Source organism: Antechinus flavipes, chromosome 6 (genome assembly GCF_016432865.1).
Source record: "Antechinus flavipes isolate AdamAnt ecotype Samford, QLD, Australia chromosome 6, AdamAnt_v2, whole genome shotgun sequence".
Lineage (NCBI taxonomy): Eukaryota > Metazoa > Chordata > Mammalia > Dasyuromorphia > Dasyuridae > Antechinus > Antechinus flavipes.
The window spans coordinates 147,911,018-147,936,625 of NC_067403.1; positions in this window are offsets into that span (position 1 = coordinate 147,911,018).

The window sequence follows — 25,608 nt, forward strand, 5'->3', positions numbered from 1 at the left end:
CATATCTAACTTTTCTAGTATTCTATTTACGTCTTTGACTTCTTTCTTATTTATTTTGTGGTTTGATTTATCTAATTCTGAGAGTGCAAGGTTAAGATCTCCCACTATTATAGTTTTACTGTCTATTTCTTCTTGCAACTTTCTTAGTTTCTCTTTTAAGAATTTAGATGCTACCCCACTTGGTGCATATATGTTTAATATAGATAGTGCTTCATTATCCATGCTACCCTTTAGCAAGATATAGTGTCCTTCCTTATCTCTTTTAATTAGGTCAATTTTTGCTTTAGCTTGATCTGAGATCAGGATGGCTACCCCTGCTTTTTTGACTTCACCTGAGGCATAGTAGATTTTGCTCCAACCTTTTACCTTTAACCTGCATGTATCTCCCCGCTTCAGGTGTGTTTCCTGTAAACAACATATTGTAGGATTATGGCTTTTAATCCATTCTGCTAACCGCTTCCTCTTTATGGGGGAGTTTACCCCGTTCACGTTTATGGTTAGAATGACCAATTCTGTATTACTTGCCATCTTGTTAACCCCGGTTTATGCTTTTCTCCCTTCTTTCCCCTTTCCCCTCCTTCCCAGTATTAAGCTTGTGAGCACCATTTGCTTCTCACAGCCCTCCCTTTTTAGTATCCCTCCCCCCCCTTAGAGTTCCTCCCCCTATCTTACCCCTTTCCCTCCCAGTTCCCGTATTCCCTTCCTCTTAGCTTATTCCTTCCCTTTTCACTTTTCCCTTCTCACTTTTCAATGAGGTGGGAGAAGTTTCACCATAGATTGAATATGTCTTAAGATTTTTCACTTAAAGCCAATTCTGAAGGCAGTAAGATACCCACTATATTCATCCCCCTCCATTCTTTCTCTCAGATATAATAGGTTTCCTATGCCTCTTTATGAGATGTACTACCCCCACTTTACCCTTTTTCTGATACAATGTCCTTTCCACATCAATTTCTAGAACAAGGTATACATGTATTCTTTATACATCTATATAGTCAAAATATAGTTCCCAAGATTAATCTTTACCTTTTTAGATTTCTCTTGACTTCTATATTTGTAGATCAAACTTTTTGTTAAGTTCTGGTTTTTTCATCAGAAATAGATGAAATTCGCTTACTTCGTTGAATGTCCATCTTCTTCCCTGGAAAAAGATGCTCATTCTCGCTGGGTAAGTTATTTTTCGTTGCATACCAAGTTCCTTAGCCTTTCGGAATATCATATTCCAGGCCCTTCGATCTTTTAATGTGGATGCTGCCAGATCCTGGGTGATCCTTATTGTGGCTCCTTGATACTTGAATTGGGTTTTTCTAGCCACTTGCAATATTTTTTCCTTTATCTGAGGGTTCTGGCATTTGGCCACTATATACCTTGGTGTTTTGATTTTAGGATCCCTTTCAGTGGGTGATCGATGAATCCTTTCAATGTTTATTTTTTCCTCTGTTCCTATGACTTCTGGGCAGTTCTCTTTGATAATTTCCTGGAAAATAGTGTCCAGGCTCTTTTTTTCATCATGTTTTTCTGGAAGTCCAATGATTCTCAGATTGTCTCTCCTGGATCTGTTTTCCAGGTCTGTTGTCTTCCCCAGAAGGTATTTCACATTTTTCTCCATTGTTTGATTTTTTTGGATTTGCTTGACTGATTCTTCTTGTCTCCTCGAGTCATTCAATTCCACTTGTTCAAGTCTGATTTTCAGTGAAGTATTCTCTTCACTCACTTTTTTAAAATCTTTTTCTAATTGTCCAATTGAGTTCTTTTGTTCTGTGGAATTTTTTTCCATTTCGCCAATTTTGTTTTTTAGAGAGCTGTTTTCTGTTTCCAGTTCACCAATCTTATTTTTCAAGGATTTTACTTCTTTATCCACTGTCTCTTTAACTTTCTCCAGGCTCTTTTGCCAAGCCTCCCTCTCCTTTTCCCAAGCTTCCCTCTCCTTTTGCCAAGCCTCACTCTGCTTTCCCCATTTTTCTTCTAGCTCCCTTGTGAGAGCCTTTTTAATCACTTCTATGAGGTTCAACTGTGCTGAGGAACAGATGATCTCTTCCTTTGGGGATTCACCCGGGGACTGCCTGTTTTTAGTCTCCTCAGGATTTAGAGTCTGCTCTCTATCTGTGTAGAAGCTGTCAAGGGTTAAAGTCCTCTTCAGCTTCTTGCTCATTCTGTCTATTAATCAGAGACAAACTACCAAAGAAAAACAGAAAAAACTGGAGTCTTTCTTTGGGGGAGGGGTTGGGTATGTTATCGAGCTTCCTCTCCAGACTGCGGGAGGCAGCAGTGAGGCACTAGCAGGACTGTGTGCGCGTGGGCTCTGAGATCCCAGAGCGTGCTGAGTCACTGTGGGGGGGAAGGGGGGGACGGCCAGGTCCCGGGAGACTCCAGCTGTTTGGGGTTGTGTTCTTCAGCCCCAGTGTTCTTAGCTTCTCTGCTGGGCTGCTGACTTGCTGCTGGAGCAAAGTATCCAAACCTGTAGCGAAGCTCTCCCCGCAGAGATGGCTGCGATCACTCCCCACCCCCTCTCCAGTCTGCTCCCGTGCTCTCACTGCCGCTGCCCTCAGCCTGCGCCCAATCTAAAACCTCCCCAGCCCTCCAGTAAAGACAGACCTTTCTTGGCATATCTCAAGGATGGCTTCTCTTGGTAACTATATGTGGGTTTTTTTCAGTCAAGCATTGATTCAGAGGCTTGTAATGAAGTGGATAGTGAGAGAAAGCGCGGAGCTTATGCAGCTGTGAGCCTCCTCTCCGCCATCTTAACCGGAAGTCTCCCTAACTGAGTTTCAATGGATAAATGATGGACAGAAGCAGCTACACCCAAAGAAGGGACACTGGGAAATGAATGTGAACTATTTAAATTTTTGATTTTCTTCCCGAGTTATTTTTACCTTCTGAATCCAATTTTTCCTGTGCAGCGGGAGAAGTGTTCGGTTCTGCAACTATGTATTGTATCTAGGATATACTGCAACATATTTAACATATATAGGACTGCTTGCCATCTTGGGAAGGGGGGTGGAGGGAGGGAGGGGAAAAAAAAAAACGAAACATAAGCGAGTGCAAGGGATAATGTTGTAAAAAAATTATCCTGGCATGGATTCTGTCAATACAAAGTTATTATTAAATAAAATAAAATTTTGAAATTAAAAAAAAATATATATGTACAGTTTTCAACATTTACCCTCACAAACCTGTGTTCCAAATTTTTTTCTCTCCCTTTTTCCCATCTCCTCTACTAGATGGCAAGTAATCCAATATAAATTAAACATGTGCAATTCTTCTATACATATTTCCATATTTATCATTATGTACGAGAAAAATTGGATCAAAGAGGGAAAAATGAGAAACAAAAAACAAAATGCAAGCAAACAACAATAAAAAAGTGAAAATGCTATGTTGTGATACATACTGACAGTTCTTTCTCTGGGTACAGATGGCTCTCTCCATCACAAGGCCATTGGAACTGACTTGAATCACCTCACTGTTAAAAAGAGCCATGTCCTTTAGAATTGATCATCACATAATCATGTTTTGCTATATACAATGTTCTCTTGATTCTACTCACTTCATTTAACACCAGTTCATGGGGACTGATAGTTTCTTATAGAACAATGATAATCTATAACATCCATATGCCATAACTTATTCAGCCATTCTCCAACTTATGGGCACCCACTCAGTTTTCAGTTTCTTGCCATTACAAAGAAGGCTGCCACAAACATTTTTGCAATGTGAGTCCCTTTCCCTCCTTTAAGATCTCTTTGATTTACAGACCAAGTAGAGAAACTGTTGGATCAAAGGGTATACAGTTTGATAGCTCTTTGAGCATAGTTTCAAATTGATTTCCAGAATGGTTGGATCAGTTGACAACTCCACCAACAATGTATTAGTGTACCAGTTTTCCCACATCCCCTCCATTTACCATTATCTTTTCCTGTCATCCTATCCAATGTGAGAGGTATGTAGTGGGAAGTAAGACAACCTCAGAGTTGTCTTAATTTACATTTCTCTGATCAATAGTGATTTAGAGCATTTTTTATATGACTAGAAATCCAAATATGTTTTTTCTTAAAGCTCAAAATCTTACCTGACAACCACAGGTGACCAAAGAGATAATAGTGTTCTACGATTATATGCTTCTTCTACCTTAAATCTCTTGCCAAATGCCACTTCAATTCATCTAGAAAGAAATTACAAGACAGTTAAATGCACATTGTTCCTTTTTTCTTTTTTTTAAAATATTATTTGTAAATGTTGGCATAGCTCATAGTCCCTCCATTTTTCCTGAAGTTGGTTAAATACAAGTTGTTCCATATTCATTACAGAACATGATAAATCTACAAATAAAAATAAAAATTACCCCCCAAAAGTTCTTTATTAATTGTAGTAAATAATTGACATAAATATATAGTCAGGATCATTTAATTTGACGCTGTTGTTTAAAAATAGAAATCAATAAACTGAATAACAGATTAGAAATACTGACTCATTTTTCCTGTATCCATTTTAAAAGTAAATATCTCTAATTATTTAATCTTCTATTGATGTTCAAAATTTAGTATCATAAAAAGTATATATTGATCCCTGCTATATTTCTTTTGAGAACATGAGAGTTTTACAACAATTATTTCTGTTTTCAGTATAATTTAAAGTATGTACATGCCTTATAGTATTTGTAACTCTTTTTAGTTGTCATTCTTGAATTTTATCAATCTATCTTTCCCTGGCAATTTTCCCTTCCAAATTTGTCTTTTAAGATGAGTCTGGATTGGGACGTTAAAGGTTTAAAAATAAGTTAATAATCCAAATTAAACATGAAAAAATGAATTTTCCATTTTTTAGTTGAATATACATGATGGTTCTCAGGGATTTTTTTTCTTTTTTCCTTTATAATCTTTTATTTTGGTCCAAAAATTAAGATTGATAGAGAATAAGCCTTCAGATATTGGAATGTTTTGGTGTGTGTGTGTGTGTGTGTGTGTGTGTGTGTGTGTATGTGTGTATCAATAACAAATATCACATTTCTGTATATAATTAGACTTTTAAGTGGAAAAAGATAATTTAGACAGTCAATACCATAAATTCAGTAAAATAGAGTTTCCATGGAAGTAATGCTTCAATTGCTCATCAAGGCATAAATGTGAATCACTTTAAGATAAGAATCTCATACAAGAGTTTTTTAAGTCTCTATCCACAAAATTGAGCTCTATCTAGTTGTCCCAAAATGGAAGAAATTTAAGAAGAGCCTCAGTGATGGTCTAAATATTTTTCATCTGAAGCCTCCCTGCCAGAATTAAAAGTCAAGTCAATTAAAGAAACATTTCTTAAGGACCTACTGTGTACCAGCCATTCTTCCAAGTTTGGGGAAGACATTTTTTTAAAGTTAAAAAAAACAAAAACAAATATGCCCTCAAGAAAAGTCTCTGCTTCTATCATTCCCAAAATGTTATGGACTAAAGATGTGCAAAATACTCTGTCTAGAAAGGATATATGCTGATTTTTAGGAGAAAAATAATCAGAAAAACATATTCACAAAATAAAATAAATTTATTGACTACAGAATTCAAGAAGGGATAATAATGATTTTTGATAGAGTGTTAATACTAATAAAATTTACTAATCTTCTGAAATAAAAATTTTAAATACTCTCAAATAGAGATTCAATTATAATCACAATGTAGATGGTTTGTTAGAGGTGATAATTATTAAAAATCATTACTTATAGTAGGTTTTAAGAGAGTAGTACCAAGAGCAACAGTAATATTTAATCAGAAACTAAGATTTATGTGTAATATTTTAAGATTTAAGTGAAATCTTTCAGAAGGAAACAAAACAATAAATGAAAGAATCTAAATTAGCCCAATTTTAGTTCATGATGATGGAGCTTGGGAGAGAGACCCTTTTGTCCACAAACAAAACAATCTAAATTATTCTCACAATATTCTATTGGACTATTTCTACTTTACAATAAAAGGGAAAGCAATTGAATGTCAAGGCATTCACCTCAGTAGGGAATGCCATTTTGTTGTTGTTGTTGTTATATATTTACCCTGCAGAATATTGCGACTATTCATTCAACAGGTATTTACTTATCAGAATAAGTTAGATTTGCACAAAGAAACTAAATATGAATCTGAAGAGAACAGAGAATAGTGAAATCTTAAAAATTAACAATAGTTTATTAAAATGGTAGCTCACAAAGTTTATTAGAATAAAGGGATTGTATTATGTTACCATAAGCATTCAAAAAAAGACCTCTCCAGCAGCTTCTTAGAAGTTTTTTTCAGTGACGTGAACAAACCCATTCCCTTCATATAACTAAAAAATTAACAATTTTGCTTTTGTTTTGGCTTGGGCAAAATTTTGTGCATGTTATGACTCAACCACAGGAATAGTCTGCCCAATTTTAAGTTGGTTTGGGATTTAAACATTAGATATGATCATTTTAAGGGGCAAATAGAATTAATGATCATGGTCTTGCTGGATTAAGTAGAAGGATCATGGCATGACATATATATATATATATATATATATATATAAAATGAAAAGAAATTTAGTTAACAAACAAACATAGGAGAACAAGAAATCTGAAGTTCCTCAGCATTTTGGATAAAGTTCATTTGTGTGAGGAGAGAGAAAAGGACAAATGGAGGAGGAGACAGCAAAAATGATTGTAAAAAAGAATTTTGAAGCAAATTTCTCAGATAAAAGCTGATATTTCTCAAGCATAGAGGGAACTTTGTCAAATTTTAAATAAGAGCCATACCTCAAATGATAAATGATCAAAAGATAAGATTTGTGCCCAAAGGGCTATAAATTCATGCATTTGCTTTGAACCTAACAATACTATTACTAGACATGAACACAAAAAGAGATTTTAAAATACGAAAAGAATCTATATGTACAAAAATATTTGTAGCAGTTCTCTCTCAAAGCAAAAAATTGAAAATTGAGAGGATACCCATCAATTGATGAAAGGCTGAATACATTGTGGTATGTGATTTTTATAGATTATCATAGTGCTATGAAAAATTATGAGCAGTATATGCTCAAAAAAAAAAAAAAAAAAAAAAAACAATACCCCATGAACTCAAGCAAAGTTAAATGTATTCTATCTAAAGTTATAGTAATGTAATTGACTTTGTCATTCTCACCAGTACAATGATCCATAACTATCTGAAGGATTTATATAAAAAATCCTATCTATAACCAGAAAAGAAACTGATCATGTTTGAATAAAGATTGAAGCATTTTCTCTTTCTATCTTTCTTTTTAACTCAGGTATTACACTCATTTTTTTTTTTTTTTGGTGAAGTGATTTTTGGTTGTAATCATAACTCCATTGCTCTCCAAAATATGATATTCCAAGTCATCTGATTTAGAACCCTTAAAATTAAAAACAAACAAAAATGAACCAAAAAAGGAAAATGATTATTTACAATGTAGAAAACACTGGAGAATAGTGTTCATTAAGCCAAAAGAAATACCAACAACAGGATGAGATTAATGAGGAAGAGACTAAGTGTGAGAGCCAGTTTTTTTCATTTAGAGAACAAAAAAGAAAAAATATTATCATGAAGAATAGGAATTAGCTTTACAGAACAGTAATTTCCGTCTTACACTGCATGATTTTATTGGGATGAGAAGAAAAATGAAGGAAGATGTCTGTATTCAATTCAAATTGTTATTAAAAACCAAGTAGATATTTCTTAACTGAGTGAATGCTATGTATGCAATAAAATCAACAAGTATTTATTTGGTGCTCTGTGTGAGCACCGTTCATATAAATACAAGCAAAATGAAAGGTAGACCTTGTTTTAAAGAAGCTTCTATTCTGATGAGGAAAAGCAAAACACAAAAGGGTCGCTGAAAGGCAAGGAGGGAGCTTATTGTAGCTAAATCTTGACAAAGTTAGCTGCTCTAGGCCTTGTCCCAAAATGGAAGATCTGGAAAGAACTGATGAATGACAGAAGGAGCCTGTAGAAGCAGAGTCAAAAAGCAGCTGAGAGGTATGGTGGCCAAGCTCACCAAATCAACAATGACTGATCTGGATCCTTATTTAGAATACTTCAGTAAATAGTGCATGGATCTTTAATGTTATTGATATAGATCTAACAGCAGTGGTTAAGATGATAACATATACCTAATTTCTCTTCCTAGGTTGCTCTTGTTAATGTAGTCCTACATATCATATACAATTTACTTACTCAACAATTAAGAATCTTCTTTTCTTGAATTTTTAACATTTTGTAGATGTCAATAGAAACTTGGTATTACCATGTAATTCTCCTATTTTTTTTTCCCTATGTGGGTATCCAGAATCTTTTTATATTTATTAATTTCTCTCTGGATAGGTTCTAATTTTTTTTCCTATACAATTTTTATTGGTTATATGTTCAAACCAATGAAGTTACTTGACATTGTCCCTTCAGTGACTCAGACTTTAGTTCTTCAAGGGTTATGGCTATCTCTGAGATGCAGTATCACCAGAAAAAATTTTTGTAATAGTCATGTTAAGAAGGTTTCAATGAGAACTTAGGAGTTATAAATGTACTATACAATTTCCCCCAAAAACCTAAAACTTTTTATGTCCAATACTAATTTTAATTCATCATATATCCATTATTTCTGTCTAGCATATACACATATGTATATCTTATGAATTTGTAGAAATATGCATACATATATATATATATATGTATATATATATATATATGTATGTATAGATAGATAGATAGATGTTTCTTCCTCCACTCCAAAATGGATAATTTATTAAGCTTTATCATTTGCGAGGAAAAAAACCAGCAATTATTCAAATAAATTAATAAAAATGTTTGTCTTCTATATCAAAGTAACCTTGGGTATGTGGACTAGTTCTGCCATTGTTATAGTCCAGTCTGCTTCCCCTCCATGGATGTTATGTTAACCAAGACAACATGTGTCTCACAGCTTTTTTTTTCCCTTGCCAACATCCTTTCCCCATCCTCTGGGCCCATGTCAACCCTGGACAATCAAGGGCTAAGTCTCCATCAGCAGAATAATATGGGAATGTGCAGGAGGTTATTGGGAATGAAGAAGGCAGACCCCAGAAATGAGAGAAGTTGAATCCCTCTAAGTCAGCCAGTCTCTGACTAGTAAATTATCTTCCATTTGAGGATTTTATAGCTTCCCAGTGCTGCTCCCTAAAGCTGCTTCCTGATTTGGTTTTTATTTTTAAAAATATCTAGATCATGAAAAGGACATTGCATTAGAAAGAGTAAAGTGCCCAAAGAGGTGAAAGCTGGAAATCCTAACACTAACAATCCTAAACAAACTATGCTATGGAATGAAACTTTTGAACTCAAAATGTAAAACTTAAAAAAAAAAGAAGAAAAGACAAGGATAGGCCCAGAAAAACATCTAAATATTTCTATGAACTCAAGTAAAATGAAATGAGCATGATCATAAGAACAATTTATATGATAGTAATAGTTTGATAAAGACATAAAATTTTGAAAAACAAGTATACTAATCAATGCAAAAATTAACGATGATTCCAGAGGATGGATGATAAAGTATACTATGTAATCCTGATAGAGAGGTAATATATTAATATGCGGAATAGAATAAAATATTAGACATAGATAATATGGGAATTTGTTTTACTTGAATATTACTAATCATTATAGGATGTCTTCCTTCCTTCATTTCTTTCTTCTTCCCTTCTTTTCTCTATAAAATTAGAAGAGGGAGATAGGAGTGGACAAAAATTATTTACATATACAATTTATATAATCATATGTAATTCTATTCATGAACAATTAAAAACTAACCTTTGAAGGTAATTTTTATAATTCATGAACTGTCTCTTCATACTTCATACTTGTCTCTTCTCCTTAGGATCTATTTTACACTTCATTTCCTCAGTGAAGATTTTTGCAGATTTCTGAATTTACCTTGATTTCTTTAATTTCTTTCTTTCCCTGTGGGCAACTTTCAGCATGGAAGAAAAGATGAGTGATTGCACCCTGTAACCTCCCACCAAGGCTACTGATTGCCAAGCCATACATACCAATCTTACCCAGATAGACATGGAGACAAGCCAATGTCAAAGTGCTAAACAACCTTTCTTTATAGGTGATCTCAGTAGGAGTTAGCAGGAAGCAAAAGCAAGTATATGTATGCCTCCGAGTCTCTCTCTGTGCATCCCTGAATCTCTCTACATCTCTGCCTCTCTCTGCATCTCTCCACATCCTTCTCTTTTGCCTATAGCAAAGTGGCCATTTATATTTACTCTCCTCAGGGATTACCTTGTACCTAGCCCACTCCACTTCGTGGATGGATCCCCAAAAGGGAGGCACCTGGAGTTAGTGCTGCATCCTACGAAAAGGTCTAGCAAGAGGATACACCCTTCGCCTTCTCAAGGAAACACCTGCAAGACACAACCTCCTGCCTCAGAGGTCAAGCCCCCTTCTACCTCCTGGGTCCACTTTACCAGCTGACATGGCATACATGGCAATTCTCAGAAGGAAAGTTCCTAACAGCAGTCATATAGAAAATGGAAAGAAACGTGTATCTTTAAGGAAATTACTTGTGGACACTGTTGTTGCATTTTGAAACATTTTTTTTTCATAAATTCTATATAGTTCCATGGATATTCTGAAAATTTATTACTGTGGTCTGTGTATTATCTAAAATAAAATAATCAGTGAAATACAACTTTAGGTATAAAATATTTCCAAGTTCTTTTTTATGTTGCAGATTCTTTTTATTTAGTGATGAGTTTTCATTTAATAAACCAACTAATCCAAAGACTTATTCAGTAAATGTTTCTTAAGTGTCAGCTGCATGAAATTTATAGGATAATAGAATGAGAGTTGGATTTCAACTCAATGTCAAATTAAAAAAAAAAAAAAAAAAAAAAAAAAAACCTTTATTAAGTATGGACTCTGTTTCAGAAGTAGTGCTGGATCCAAAGATAAAAATGCAAACAATCATTTCCCTCAAAGTTCTTACATACTATTGAATGGAAGGAATACAAGCATGGATAAATCAGTACAAAATGTATGGCAAATTGTTTTTGGAGAGAAAGTAAAGAATGAAAGCAGTTGTTTGGAGTGGAATAGGGGATAGGAAAGGCCTCTTGAAAGATGTCATTTCAACTGAGCCTTGAAGGGAGCTAGGGATTCTAAAACACAAGCATTTGACACCAGGCCTGAACATTCCAAAGCTGGATGTTATGAATAGGAAGAAGACAATGACAAAGAGCATTTACCTATTCCCAGAACGAAACTCATTTGCTGATCTCAGAAAACCATTCATAGCTATGTTTAAATAAAACTCTAGAAGAGGCTCACAAAAGATGAATAGGGAACAATTTGGGACTAGCTTCCTTAGAGATACAAAAGCATTGTACTTGTCAGGGGCAAGTTAAGTTGGGGAATAGGGAGACGTAAGGTTAAAATAGGAGCTTCCGTTGACATCTACCCTTTCCATTAGGAGATACTCCCAAATGAACTATTCCTAATGGAAAATCCAATTCATTTTTTAAAAGGTAGAGTTGAGGGACCAGTGTTTGTTTGTTTTTTTTTATCCCCTTCCCCTCCCATGCAACTTAAGACATAACAACTAAGGAAGTGAGATGGGCTCAGTCTCAGTCTAGAATTTTGAGAGATTTCCAGCTCCAAATAAGTCTTTTAAAATGTTCTTGAAAATATAGAGATATAGGAGAGTGTCTTCATATCCAACACTTTTCTACTACAAAGGTCCACCTGAGGTGTTCCATAGAGAAAACCAAAGACTGAGAATTGAGGAAATAGAGGGAAAAAAGGAAACTGATTATGAATTATTTTGTAGGGTTAGAAGGATGAGCAATGGGTTCTACAGATGTTGAAAGATATTGATGAACTTGCTCATGGTGAGTAGTTCAAGAATGTCTTTGTCTTCCAGAAATCAAATGAGATGACTTTATGAAAGGAACAGAACATTAGGGGCTAACTATCACAATTTATTTTATTAATAAGGAAATCAGTATCAGAGATATTCAGTAATATATCCAAAGTTACATTGGGAATAACTGTTGGAATTTGGATTCAAAACATGAGTCTCTGATTCTAAATCTAGTACTACAATCTATAGACTAAAAATCATGATTATTCTAAGTTATAAAAAAGACAGAAAAAGAGATTTAGGAATGTGGGGAAGGGAAGAGAGACAGAGAGAGAAAAAAGGGAAGGAGACAGAGACAGAGAGAAAACATGCTCTTTGCTGATATAACATAAAACATAATTTAAACATTACATTAAAAAGAGAAAAAGTCGATCAGAAAATACCTTTCCTTCACTACAGGAAAATACATTCATAGCAAACCACATGAGACATTTACAAAAGAAAGTTATATGTACAATGAACTCAGTGAAATTTCATTTAATAGAACTGGTGCAAACAGAAATGAGTACTAAAGCAGACAGATAATTTTTTTCTCTAGTATTCTGATAGTTATTTCTATTAGTCTTTCAAGTTTTCTAGTTTTTTTTAATAAAATTGATTTTTTTTGTCATTTCATGAACAAGATAATATTTTTCTTGAAAATAACCAAAGTTACATTCTAAATAGTAACAGGTCAGAAATATCCCTTTATTTCTAAATAAGTTCATTAATTTGCTGCTTTGGTTAGGGAAGGGGGTTACAGTTATAATAAAATGGATTAAAGCTATTTGTGAAGCCAGGAAGAGCAGAAGATACAGATTCATGCTCTACTTCTGACACATGCTGGGTGTGTGACTCCACAAAATTCAACCTTCTCAGCAACTCTTTAAAACTATGCATTTGAGGAAAGGTTAACATTCAAATTGATTGAGGAAATTTATCTGTCAAGTGATCCCTATTCTAATGAATTCACTGGTCTATATCTAAAATAAATTCTACAGCTCTTAGTATTTCCCTCTTTCAAGTCATTTATTTTTATATAAATGAGGACATTGGAAAGAGAAAGAGGAAGAAAAAAAGGAAGAAATTTTTTAAAAGAGGAGGAAGAGAAAAAGAGAAACAGCCACACAATTCAATTTTTATTAAATGCTTGATGTGTTTTGACTTTTATATCCATACTTTCTCTTTTAATAAGTTAATCTATAATCAAGGGAGAAAAGTTTTCTTTGGTAAGAAAGAGAAAATCAATTCAAGCACCTGGGGAGCAGGGGAAGAAATCAAATGTTCATATTGATAGTTGCAGTAGCAAAATGATATGGTTTATAGACACCAGATGATATGATTTAGAAAAGCAACAAATGTTGTGGTTTGGTCATGTGAATAATTCACAATGGCCATTCTCTTTGGAAAATGGTACATTTATTTAAAAGAAGACATGACAAACAAAATGAAGAGATACAATGGATACCAGGAATGTTAAATATGAAATAATGTTGAGAAAGCATATAGTTATCAATAAAGAGGTTTTAATAATTAATGATAAAGGATAAGTTCCACTAAAAAATCATAATTAGCCAGGAGAAAGGAAACACCCCATGAGATTGGGTAATTCCCTCAGTTAAAAGGGAATCAGCATCCTAAAAGTTAGGAATATATAGGGATATAAAGAAGAGAAAAACCCCATAAGGCATAACGGAAGGATGAGACTCCAAACACCACATAGGGGGTGAAATATACCATGAGGTAGTGCTACATGATGAACTTATCCAAAAGGGTTCAGCAAAGGTGGTGGGGGCCATTGGCAGATTTATAGAAGTTTAACCTCTGGGACATGGCTGGGATTTCTTCTCTGGACACAGCAAGGAGGGGCTATCCATCATCTCCAGATGGTGGGCTTCAAGGGTTTTACATCACTTGGATTTCTGACTGGACAACCTCCATAGAGGGTGGGACTATAAGGCTAAACTGATTCTATAAATAATTCATTCTTTCTCTGCCTTCCACAACCAAGACCTCATCAATATTATTTTTTTGCCTTCAATTACTAACATTGAGTTCACATGTCAGATTTATAAGTGTAATTTGAATCTTTTATTTTTTATGTAGAAAAAGACTTTTCTGAGTTCATGTGGTGGATAACTGCTATGAAATACATATTTACTACAATTTACTAAATAGTACATATTTACTACAATAAAAATGTGTGTGAAATGATCCAACCATTCTGAGAGCAATCTGGAACTATGCCCAAAGGGCTATAAAATCCCTTTGATCCAGCAGCCATCATAAGAGGGAAGAAATCATAAAGAGGGAAAAAGACCCACATGTGCAAAAATGTTTGTAGCAGTTCTTTTTGTGGTAGAAAAGAATTGGAATTGAAAAATCAATTGGGTAATGGCTGAACAAGTTGTGGTACATGAAAGTAATGGAATAGTATTGTTTTGTAAAACATGAAAAAGCTGATTATAGAAAGGCCTGGAAATATTTACATAAATTAATGTGAAACATGCAGAACCAGGAATACATTGTACACAAGAACAGCAAGAATGTGTGATGATCCACTATGAAAGATTTGGTTCTTCTCATTAATTCAGTGATCCAAAGCAATCCAAATAGACTTTGGAGAGAAAATGCCATCTGTATCCAGAAAAAGAACTAACGAGACTGAATGTGAATAAACAATACTATGTTCACTTCTTTTTTTTCTGTGTTTTTTAATCTCTCCAATGTTTTTTTTCCCTTTTGCTCTGATTTTTCTCTCTCAACATGATTCATAAAGCAATATGAATTAAAATAAATAAAATTACTACAATAAAAAAGAAAGAAAAATATAGATATTAGTATTATGCTAAGAATAGATTCAGCCCTCAGAGAAAATCTGAAACTGAACCTGAAGATTCTGACAAGACTTCTGATAGAAAAAATTAGGTCAGAATGACAAAAAAATAATTAATTTACTTATTACAACTTGTAAATTTCTCTTAGGCTATAAAAGTTAAAGATAGATTCATAATCCCATACATCCTTCAACATTATATAAGTTGAATACATTTAATTAAATGAAGTCTTAGTTTTATCCATCCCTTAAGAAAACAAACCTAATCAAACAAATTCTATAGTGAACTAAGCCTGGTTACATTTAGAGGATTCAAAAAAACTCTTTGAAGAGAAGGATTTATATATTGTAAAGTCAGGGACAGTTAAAATTCTTCCTCTGGCTTCTTATCTCAAGAATATTTAAGACTCTTAAGTAAATTTTTACATCCCACAGTACAATTATTTTTGTTCAGTTGACATTAATATTAGCCAAAGGATGCAGAAGGAATAAAAGGAAATTGAAAAGGAAAATTTCCATAGCATTCTTCCTACCTTTCCATTCCAAATATTCTTAGAAAAAACAATATTTTCCCTCTCTGGATAATTTTGCCTTTGAAAGGATATAGAACAGCAGGAACAAATGAATCTCCAAAAAAGAAAGTATTTTAAGCTCTTAGATTATTAATTACAATTTTAACATAGAATTTTTAATATACCAAATTCTGCTCATATTGATCCTATGAAAAGAAAGGGATCTTAATTAATCATAGGTCTGCAATATTTTTTTAAATTCAATATTTCTATATAATTGATTTACTTTGTAAATCTTATGAATTTTATTTTACTTAAAAACTATTTTTTTTCCTGAGGAGTTCTAAGAGTAATCTGGGCAAAAAGGCAAATTCACATTTTCCAGATCTAATTGAGTAAAACACAATGGGCCAGAACCCATCAACCTAAAATGTTCTACCTTTTTTTAACAGATCTGAGTTTTTCCTCTCATTATCAGCCCTATACTTCAAAGGCTGTCTGAATAACCTAGAGGGGATGATTTCTGAATGAGAAAGTAGAAAAGATAAAAACCCTTAGTCCTAATTCAATAATTGGCTATTTATATAAAAGAATGAAGAATACCTGAGATAAGGTATGTAAAAATGCCACCCCTAAAAAGCTATATAAATGGATGATATTATTATCATTGATGTTTTATTTTTATTATGCTTCAAATTATCTGATAATTGCTGTGATATGCGTGGACAGTGAAGGTCTGTGGCTTATCTTTCAATTCTTTGCCTTTTAGAAATTTCTTATTGCTTTCCTTTGCATAATATTTATATTGAACATTGAGAACTTTTGTAAGAGAGTTTTTTCTTAATAAAATATGGTTAACCATAGATAGGAGTCATGTGTAAATTATATTTTAGGGATTTTTTATGAAGAAATTCAGTTGACAAAGTTAGCTCATCAAAAGAATTTGATGATTTTGGAGCACCAGTATGGAACTTTGTCCATGTGAATTCAGAGCCACTTGCTCTGGACCACAGGTGAAAATATTATTTTGTTGATTTATTCTATTTTTCTCCTCTCCAGTTGCCTAATATAGCCTTGTTATGTAGGAATTGTCCTTTCACTTTCCAATGTCTCTGATGTAGTAGATTTTCATTAAATTTCTATTGGCTTGATTAACAATAGACCTGTTCTGCTAGTAACTCTAATGTTTGAGTGCATAGCATTTGTTCCAATTAAATTTTTCTTTTTTTTTTTTTTTCTTTTCCTTTGTGTACTTTTAAATCAAACTGAGACATACCATCAGGTGGAAGCTTTTATTTTGCTCTTGCCACAATCTGGCAAGATTTATTTTTCTTTTATAAAGGAATGGAAATGAAATATAAAAAATCCAATGTATTACTGATAAAATCTGGACATGTTAGTTAATAAAATATCTAGCAGCCTGAGTATCTCGCCCACAAACATTTAAAATATCAGCAAAATATCCTTGGGAACAGAAAATATATTACATTTATATGGTTATTAATATCCTCTGAAATTCTGATTGGCCATTCTAATTACCAAGGTTTCTTCCTCATGGGGACATTTAGTTCTAACAGCTTTGCAGGCTTATCTGGAGAAATTATGCTTCGGGATTTATATCTTTGTCTTTTTTATAGCCATCTTTGTCTTTTTTTTCCCCTCTGTCTCTGTTCCTTGGTCTCTATCTCTGTTTCTCTGTTTTTCTCTCTCTATCTCTCTCTCTCTTTTATTCCACCCATTGAGGTGGATAAATTCTTTCTGTTCTATCATCCTTATGTGTCTTATATACATTTCTTTTATACAGCCATTTAAACTATCCTCCCTTTCTGATTTAGGTTCTTATCACTTCTTATCCTCTTCCTTGTCTGTACCTTAAGTTTCTGTCACTTTCAATCCATTTTTCAGACCAAGTTTAAAGTATTGTGTCAATGTATGAGTATGATAATCAAGTCAAGTAAATGAGTTAACAAAGGCGCTGAGGCTACAAAAAAAAAAGGCAAAAATAAACACAATTCTTATGGTGTGCTCAAAATATAATGGGGAAGACTTTTACGCAAAAAAAAAAATGCACAAAAAAATAGATGGATGATAAAATTGAGATAATCTCAGAGTGAATTAATTAACATTAGTGGAATTAAGAAAAGGCATGAAGTGGAATTAAGAAAAGGCAAGAGACAGATAGGTGGAGGAGAGCCATTGAAATTCAAGATGAGGAGAAATTCAAGGTGTCTTAATTAAGAAAAAGGGTCATCAAATCTCAGAATAAGTACTGTTCAGGGCCCGTTGAATTATATGATATCAGAAGACTAAGAAAATTATAAATGACCAAAAAGAGGTGAAGGGAAAGGGAACAAGCATTTATTAATTTTCTGTGATGCATGAGGCATTGTACAAAGTACTTTACAAATATTACCTCATTTAATCCGAACAACAGTTCTTTGAGGTAGGCATTATTATTATTTATATTAATATAATATAGTAGTATATTAATATTGTATTTATTATATTAATATAATGTAAAATAATATATTATTATTTATAGTTGAGGAAACTGAGACAGACAATGTCACATAGCTAGTAAACTTTTAAGGCTAGTTTTGAGCTCAGATCTTTCTACCTGGAATCCCACTACTCTATATCTATTTTAATCATCTAACAAGATTTTTTATTTGATTCAGTAGGTGATGGGAAGCTATGGTAGCTTATTGATGGGAGAGAAGGCTTTTTTGACCATACCTGTGCTGAAGGAAGAAAAATTTGACCACACAATAGAGAATGAAGAGAAATATGGCAGTGAGAATAACTAGAAGGTTTTTACTAGTTTAAGTGTGTAATAATGAAGGTCTGTCCCCATGTGCTGGCAATATCAGAAGAAAGAAGGAGGCATATAAGAGGTGTAAAGATAAAAAAAAAATTAATGAACTTTGGTATATGGAGTGGGAGGTTGGAAATTAATGTCCAGTATGATACCTACAATATGAGTTTGAATAACTGGGAAGATGGTAGGACTCTCAAGAATGATGAAGAACTTTGGAAGAGATGAAAGTTTGGAGATGTGGAAAAGAATGAGTTGGTAAAAACAGGTGTTTTTAAAGATATTATGAGATATCTATGTCAAGATATCCAATAAGCATCTGGAGATGCAAGATGAGAGGGGAGCGAAGAGATTAATTATCAATAAATAAATATGAAAATCATTAGTATAGACATGACAATTTAATCCCTCAGAGCAGATGAAAATGCCAGTTAGTATACATGACCTAGATGAAGATGGTAGTGATATGAAAGATAGAAGGAAAATCAGGAAATTATGGTCATGGAAATCTAGAGACCAGAGAGTATCAAGGAGAATCAACTGATCAATAGTAATAAGGCTTCATAGATTTCAAGAAAAAAGAAAATTGAAAAAGGATCATTGAATTTGGTCATTAGGAAATCACTGTAACCTTCCGGGGCGGAGCCAAGATGGCGGAGCAGGCACACACGACTCTCTAAGCTCCTCTCATTACCCTCATAACCAACTATTTAATCCAGCCTCAAAAATAACTCTTCACTGCTTAAATTCATGAAGATAAGAAGCACTACAACTTACCAGCCGATCCGGAAGCTCACCAGGAAAGGTTTGTCCTGAGGGGCCAGGAACAGACTAGCACAGGCAGCAAGAGGCTAGTGTCCAGAGCAGACCAGGGGCGGGGGTGATCTCTGTGGCTAGAGAAGTTATAGGGACCACTCTGCTATAGGCTAACTGCTCTGCCTTGATTACAAAGCAGTAAACTGGCAGAGAAGTTAAAGCCTAAAACAGAGGGTCCTCTAAAAAACGCCAGAACCTAACGAGATCTGGCTGTAACCCCTCAAACCTGGAAGTGACTCAGGCAGGCTTAATCGCAGCCCTGTGGCCACATCCTGCAGTTCGGGGCTTTTGCTGGGGCAGTTACTAATCTGCACGGCAAGGGGGCACAGCCTGGGCAGCCTCTAATCGGCAGTGTGGGGGGCTCGGCCTGGGGCAATAGAACCTCCCCAGCTGCCTGGGCTTCCGGGGCAGATACTTCCAGTCCCTGCAAATCCATTCACTGCTCAGCTGCTAATACCCATAGCCCCAGAGCAGGGTTTGGCTTGGGAAGTGAAACTCTCACTGCTAAGTGTCTAGCCCCAGGGCAGTCATTATCTCACACAACTGAGGTTCTTTGAAAGGCACTTTCCCAGCCCGGCCCTGCAGGCCTGAGTTACTTTCGGGTGGGGAACTCTTTCCCAGAGCACTCCAGTACCTCGCTGCTTTTTGTAGCCAGTTGGCAGGACAGCTACCAGTCCATATACCTTTCACTGCTCTGCAGAGGAAGCTAGTAACCTCCTGGCTCTGAAGGCAGACCTTACAGGCTTTAACAAAATGAGTAAAAAAATCAAAAGAACGATTGATAGTTTCTACTCAGAAAGAGAACAGCTTTTCAACCCTGAAGAGACTAATAGCAAACAGTCTCCAGATGATTGTTGGTCTCCAATACAAAAGGCTCTCCTAGAAGAGACTATTAAAAACCTTAAAAGAGAGCTAGAAGAGAAATGGGGAAAGACACATAACTCACTAAAAGAAAAATGTGATAAAGTGGAAAAAGAAAACAACTTCTTGAAATGTGAATTGGAAAAGGTAAAAAACTCCCAAGAAGTGCAGGGAAACAGAGTTTGTGAATTGGGAAACAGAGTTTGCGAATTGGAAAAGGAAAATGACTCACTAAAAAAAAAAAAAAAAAAAAAAAAAAATTAGTGAAATGGAAAAAAATTCCATAGAGCAAAATAACTCAATTGGACATATACAAAAAGAAGTAAAAAAAGCTAATGAAGAAAATAACTCACTAAAAATTAGAACTGAACAAATAGAAATGACTGATTCAGTGAGACATTAAGAATCAGTCAAGCAAAACCAAAAAAATGAAAGATTGGGAAAAAAATATCAAATATTTACTTGGAAAAACAACAGACCTGGAAAATAGATCTAGAAGAGATAACCTGAGGATCATCGGACTACCAGAAAATTATGATGAAAAAAAGAGCCTAGCTACTATTTTACAGGAAATCATCAAAGAGAACTGCCCAGAAGTAATAGAACCGGAAGGGAAAATAGGCATTGAAAGAATTCATCAAACACCTTCTGAAAAAGACCCTAAAATAAAGGCTCCAAGGAATATTGTGGCCAAACTTCAGAATTTCCAGACTAAAGAAAAAATTTTACAAGCAGCCAGGAAAAAAACAGTTCAAATACCGAGATGCAACAATAAGGGTCACATAAGATCTGGCTGCCTCAACATTAAAGGATCGAAGGGCCTGGAATCAGATATTCCGAAAGGCAAAAGAACTTGGAATGCAGCCAAGAATAAACTATCCAGCCAAATTGAGTATTTTTTTCCACGGAAGAAGATGGACATTTAATGAAATAGAGGAATTCCATCTGTTTCTAAGGAAAAAAACAGACTTAAACAAAAAATTTGATCTTCAACAACAGGAATCAAGAGAAGTAGAAAAAGGTAAAAGGAACTCTTGAGAACTGTATTTCTGTTGTGAATATACATAAAAATCATATATATAATTTGATTTTACCGATATAACATAAAAAAGGGAAGTAGAAATGGAAAGGGGATAGTGCCAGAAAAAGGGAAGAAGGGAGATAAAAAGAGGGAAACTACATGCAACAATGAGGCAGAGGAAACCTATCATATATGAGGGAACTTAGAGAGGGGGAGGAACATTGTGTGAATCCTACTCTCATCAGAGTTGGCTCAAAGAGGAAACAATTGACATATTTGTTTTACACAGATTCTTCTCCCACTTCATTAAAAAGTGGGAGAGAAAAAGGGAGAAGGAAAAAGAGTAATAAGGGAAGGGTACAAGAAAGGGGAAGGGATTCCAAGGGAGGAGGGAGGGATACTAAAGAGGGAGAGCTGTGCGACATTAGCGGGACCAATAGGGAAGAAGGGAAGGAGGGCAAGAAAAAGAAAAGTATAATCTGGGGATATTAGGATGGCAGAAAATGCAAAATTGGTTATTTTAACCGCAAATGTGAATGGGATGAACTCTCCCATAAAAAGGAGGCGGATAGCACACTGGATCAAAAGTCAGAACCCTACAATCTGTTGTTTACAGGAAACACATTTAAAACAGGGAGATACATACAGACTAAAGGTCAAAGGCTGGAGTAGAATCTATTATGCTTCAGGTGCAGTCAAAAAAGCAGGGGTAGCCATCCTTATCTCAGATCAAGCAAAAGCAAAGATTGATCTAATTAAAAGAGATAAGGAAGGAAACTATATCTTGCTTAAGGGTACTATAGACAATGAAGCAATATCAGTATTAAACATATATGCACCAAGTGGTATAGCATCTAACTTCCTTAAAGAGAAGCTAAGAGAGTTGAGAGAAGAAATAGACAGCAAAACTATAATAGTGGGAGATTTCAATCTTGCACTCTCAGATTTAGATAAATCAAATCACAAAACAAATGAGAAAGAAATTAAAGAGGTAAATATAATATTAGAAAAATTAGGTATGACAGATCTCTGGAGAAAACTGAATGGTGACAGAAAGGAGTATATTTTCTTCTCAGCAGTTCATGGAACCTACACAAAAATTGATCATATATTAGGACATAAAGACCTCAAAATTAAATGCAGGAAGGCAGAAATAGTAAATACTTATTTTTCAGATTACAAAGCAATAAAAACTACATTCAACGAAAAGTTAGGTGTAAATAGACCAAAAAGTAATTGGAAACTAAATAATCTCATCTTAAAGAATGATTGGGTGAAACAGCAAATTATAGATATAATTAATAATTTCACTCAGGATAATGACAACAATGAAACATCATATCAAAATTTATGGGATGCAGCCAAAGCAGTAATAAGGGGAAATTTTATATCCTTAGAGGCTTACTTGAATAAAATAGAAAAAGAGAAGATCAATGAATTGGGCCTGGAATTTAAAAAGTTAGAAAAAGACCAAATTAAAAACCCCCAATCAATTACTAAACTTGAAATTCTAAAATTAAAAGGAGAAATTAATAATATAGAAAGTAAAAAAACTATTGAACTAATAAATAAAACTAAGAGTTGGTTTTATGAAAAAACCAATAAAATTGATAAACCTTTGGTAAATCTGATTAGAAAAAGAAGAGAGGGAAATCAAATTGGCAGTCTTAAAAATGAAAAAGGAGAACTTATCACTGATGAAGAGGAAATTAAAGAAATAATAAGGGGTTACTTTGCCCAACTTTATGCCAATAAATTTGATAACCTAAGCGAAATGGATGACTACCTCCAAAAATATAGGCTTCCCAGATTATCAGAGGAGGAAGCAAATTGCTTAAATAGTCCCATTTCAGAAAAAGAAATAGAACAAGGTATTAATCAACTCCCTAAAAAAAAATCCCCAGGACCAGATGGATTTACATGTGAATTCTACCAAACATTCAAAGAACAATTAGCCCCAATGCTTTATAAACTATTTGAAAAAATAGGGAATGAAGGAGTCCTACCAAACTCCTTTTATGACACAGACATGGTACTGATACCTAAACCAGGTAGGTTGAAAACAGAGAAAGAAAATTATAGACCAATCTCCCTAATGAATATTGATGCTAAAATCTTAAATAAGATATTAGCAAAAAGAATACAGAAAATCATCCCCAGGATAATACATTATGATCAAGTAGGATTTATACCAGGAATGCAGGGCTGGTTCAATATTAGGAAAACTATCAATATAATTGGCCATATTAATAATCAAATTAACAAAAACCATATGATCATCTCAATAGATGCAGAAAAAGCATTTGATAAAATCCAACATCCATTCCTATTAAAAACTCTTGAGAGTATAGGAATAAATGCACTTTTCCTTAAAATAATCAGTAGCATCTATTTAAAACCAGCAGTAAGCATCATATGTAACAGGGACAAACTGCAACCATTTCCAATAAGATCAGGAGTAAAACAAGGTTGCCCACTATCACCGTTACTATTTAATATTGTATTAGAAATGCTAGCTTTGGCAATAAGAGTTGAGAAGAGATTAAAGGAATAAGAATAGGCAATGAAGAAACCAAATTATCACTCTTTGCTGATGATATGATGGTATACTTAGAGAACCCCAGAGATTCTACCAAAAAGTTATTAGAAACTATCTACACCTTCAGCAAAGTTGCAGGATATAAAATAAACCCACATAAGTCATCAGCATTCTTATATATCACTAACAAAACCCAACAGTTAGAGTTACAAAAAGAAATTCCATTTAAAGTAACTACTGATTGTATAAAATATTTAGGAATCTATCTGCCAAGGGAAAATCAGAAACTTTATGAGCAAAACTATAAAACACTTTCCACACAAATTAAGTCTGATCTAACCAACTGGAAAAATATTAAATGCTCTTGGATTGGGCGAGCAAATATAATAAAGATGACAATACTACCTAAATTAATCTACTTATTTAGTGCTATACCAATCAGACTCCCAAAAAACTACTTTGATGAATTAGAAAAAATAACAACAAAGTTCATATGGAAAAACAAAAGGTCAAGAATTTCAAGGGAATTAATGAAAAAAAAAAAAAAATCAAATGAAGGTGGCCTAGCTGTACCAGATCTAAAATTATATTATAAAGCAGCAGTTACTAAAACCATCTGGTATTGGCTAAGAAATAGACTAGTTGATCAATGGAATAGGTTAGGTTCAAAGGACAAAACAGCCAATAACTTTAATAATATAGTGTTTGACAAACCCAAAGACACCAGTTTCTGGGATAAGAATGCATTATTTGACAAAAATTGCTGGGAAAATTGGAAATCAGTATGGCAGAAACTAGGCATTGACCCACACTTAACACCGTACACCAAGATAAGGTCAAAATGGGTTCATGACCTAGGCATAAAGAATGAGATGATAAATAAATTGGAAGAGCATAGGATAGTTTACCTCGCAGACCTGTGGAAGAGGGAGGAATTTATGACCAAAGAAGAACTAGAGATCGCTATTGACCACAACATAGAAAATTTTGATTATATCAAATTGAAAAGTTTTTGTACAAACAAAACAAATGCAGACAAGATTAGAAGGGAAACAATAAACTGGGAAAACATTTTTACAATCAAAGGTTCTGATAAAGGCCTCATTTCCAAAATATATAGAGAATTGACTCTAATCTATAAGAAATCAAACCATTCTCCAATTGATAAATGGTCAAAGGATATGAACAGACAATTCTCAGAATTTGAAGAAATTTTGAAGAAGAAATTGAAACTATTTATAGACACATGAAAATATGCTCCAAATCATTATTAATCAGAGAAATGCAAATTAAGACAACTCTGAGATACCACTACACACCTGTCAGATTGGCTAGAATGACAGGGAAAGATAATGGGGAATGTTGGAGGGGATGTGGGAAAACAGGGACACTGATACATTGTTGGTGGAATTGTGAACACATCCAGCCATTCTGGAGAGCAATTTGGAACTATGCTCAAAAAGTTATCAAGCTGTGCATACCCTTTGATCCAGCAGTGTTTCTACTGGGCTTCTACCCCAAAGAAAGGAAAGGGACCTGTATGTGCCAAAATGTTTGTGGCAGCCCTGTTTGTAGTGGCTAGAAGCTGGAAAATGAAAGGATGTCCATCAATTGGAGAATGGTTGAGTAAATTGTGGTATATGAATGTTATGGAATATTATTGTTCTGTAAGGAATAACCAGCAGGATGAATACAGAGAGGACTGGTGAGACTTACATGAACTGATGCTGAGTGAAATGAGCAGAACCAGGAGATCATTATATACCTCAACAACGATACTGTTTGAGGATGTATTCTGATGGAAGTGGATCTCTTCGATAAAGAGAGCCTTAATTGATCAAAGATGGACAGAAGCAGCTACACCCAGAGAAAGAATACTGGGAAATGAATATAAACTGCTTGCATTTTTGTTTTTCTTCCCGGGTTATTTATACCTTCTGAATTCAATTCTCCCTGTACAACAAGAAAACTGTCCTGTTCTGCACAAATATATTGTATCCAGGATATACTGTAACCTATTCAACATGTAAAGGACTGCTTGCCATCTGGGGTAATGGGTGGAGGGAGGGAGGGGAAAAATCGGAACAGAAATGAATGCAAGGGATAATGCTGTAAAAAATTACCCTGGCATGCGTTCTATCAATAAAAAGATATTAAAATTAAAAAAAAAAAGGAAATCACTGTAACTTTGAAGAAAAGAATATCAGTGGAACGATAAGATCATAAACCAGACTTGTAGTTAAGAAAAAAAGGGAGAGGAAAAAAGTGGAGGTATGAATTATATTTGGCTTCTCAATAAATATGGGCTAATGAAGATGG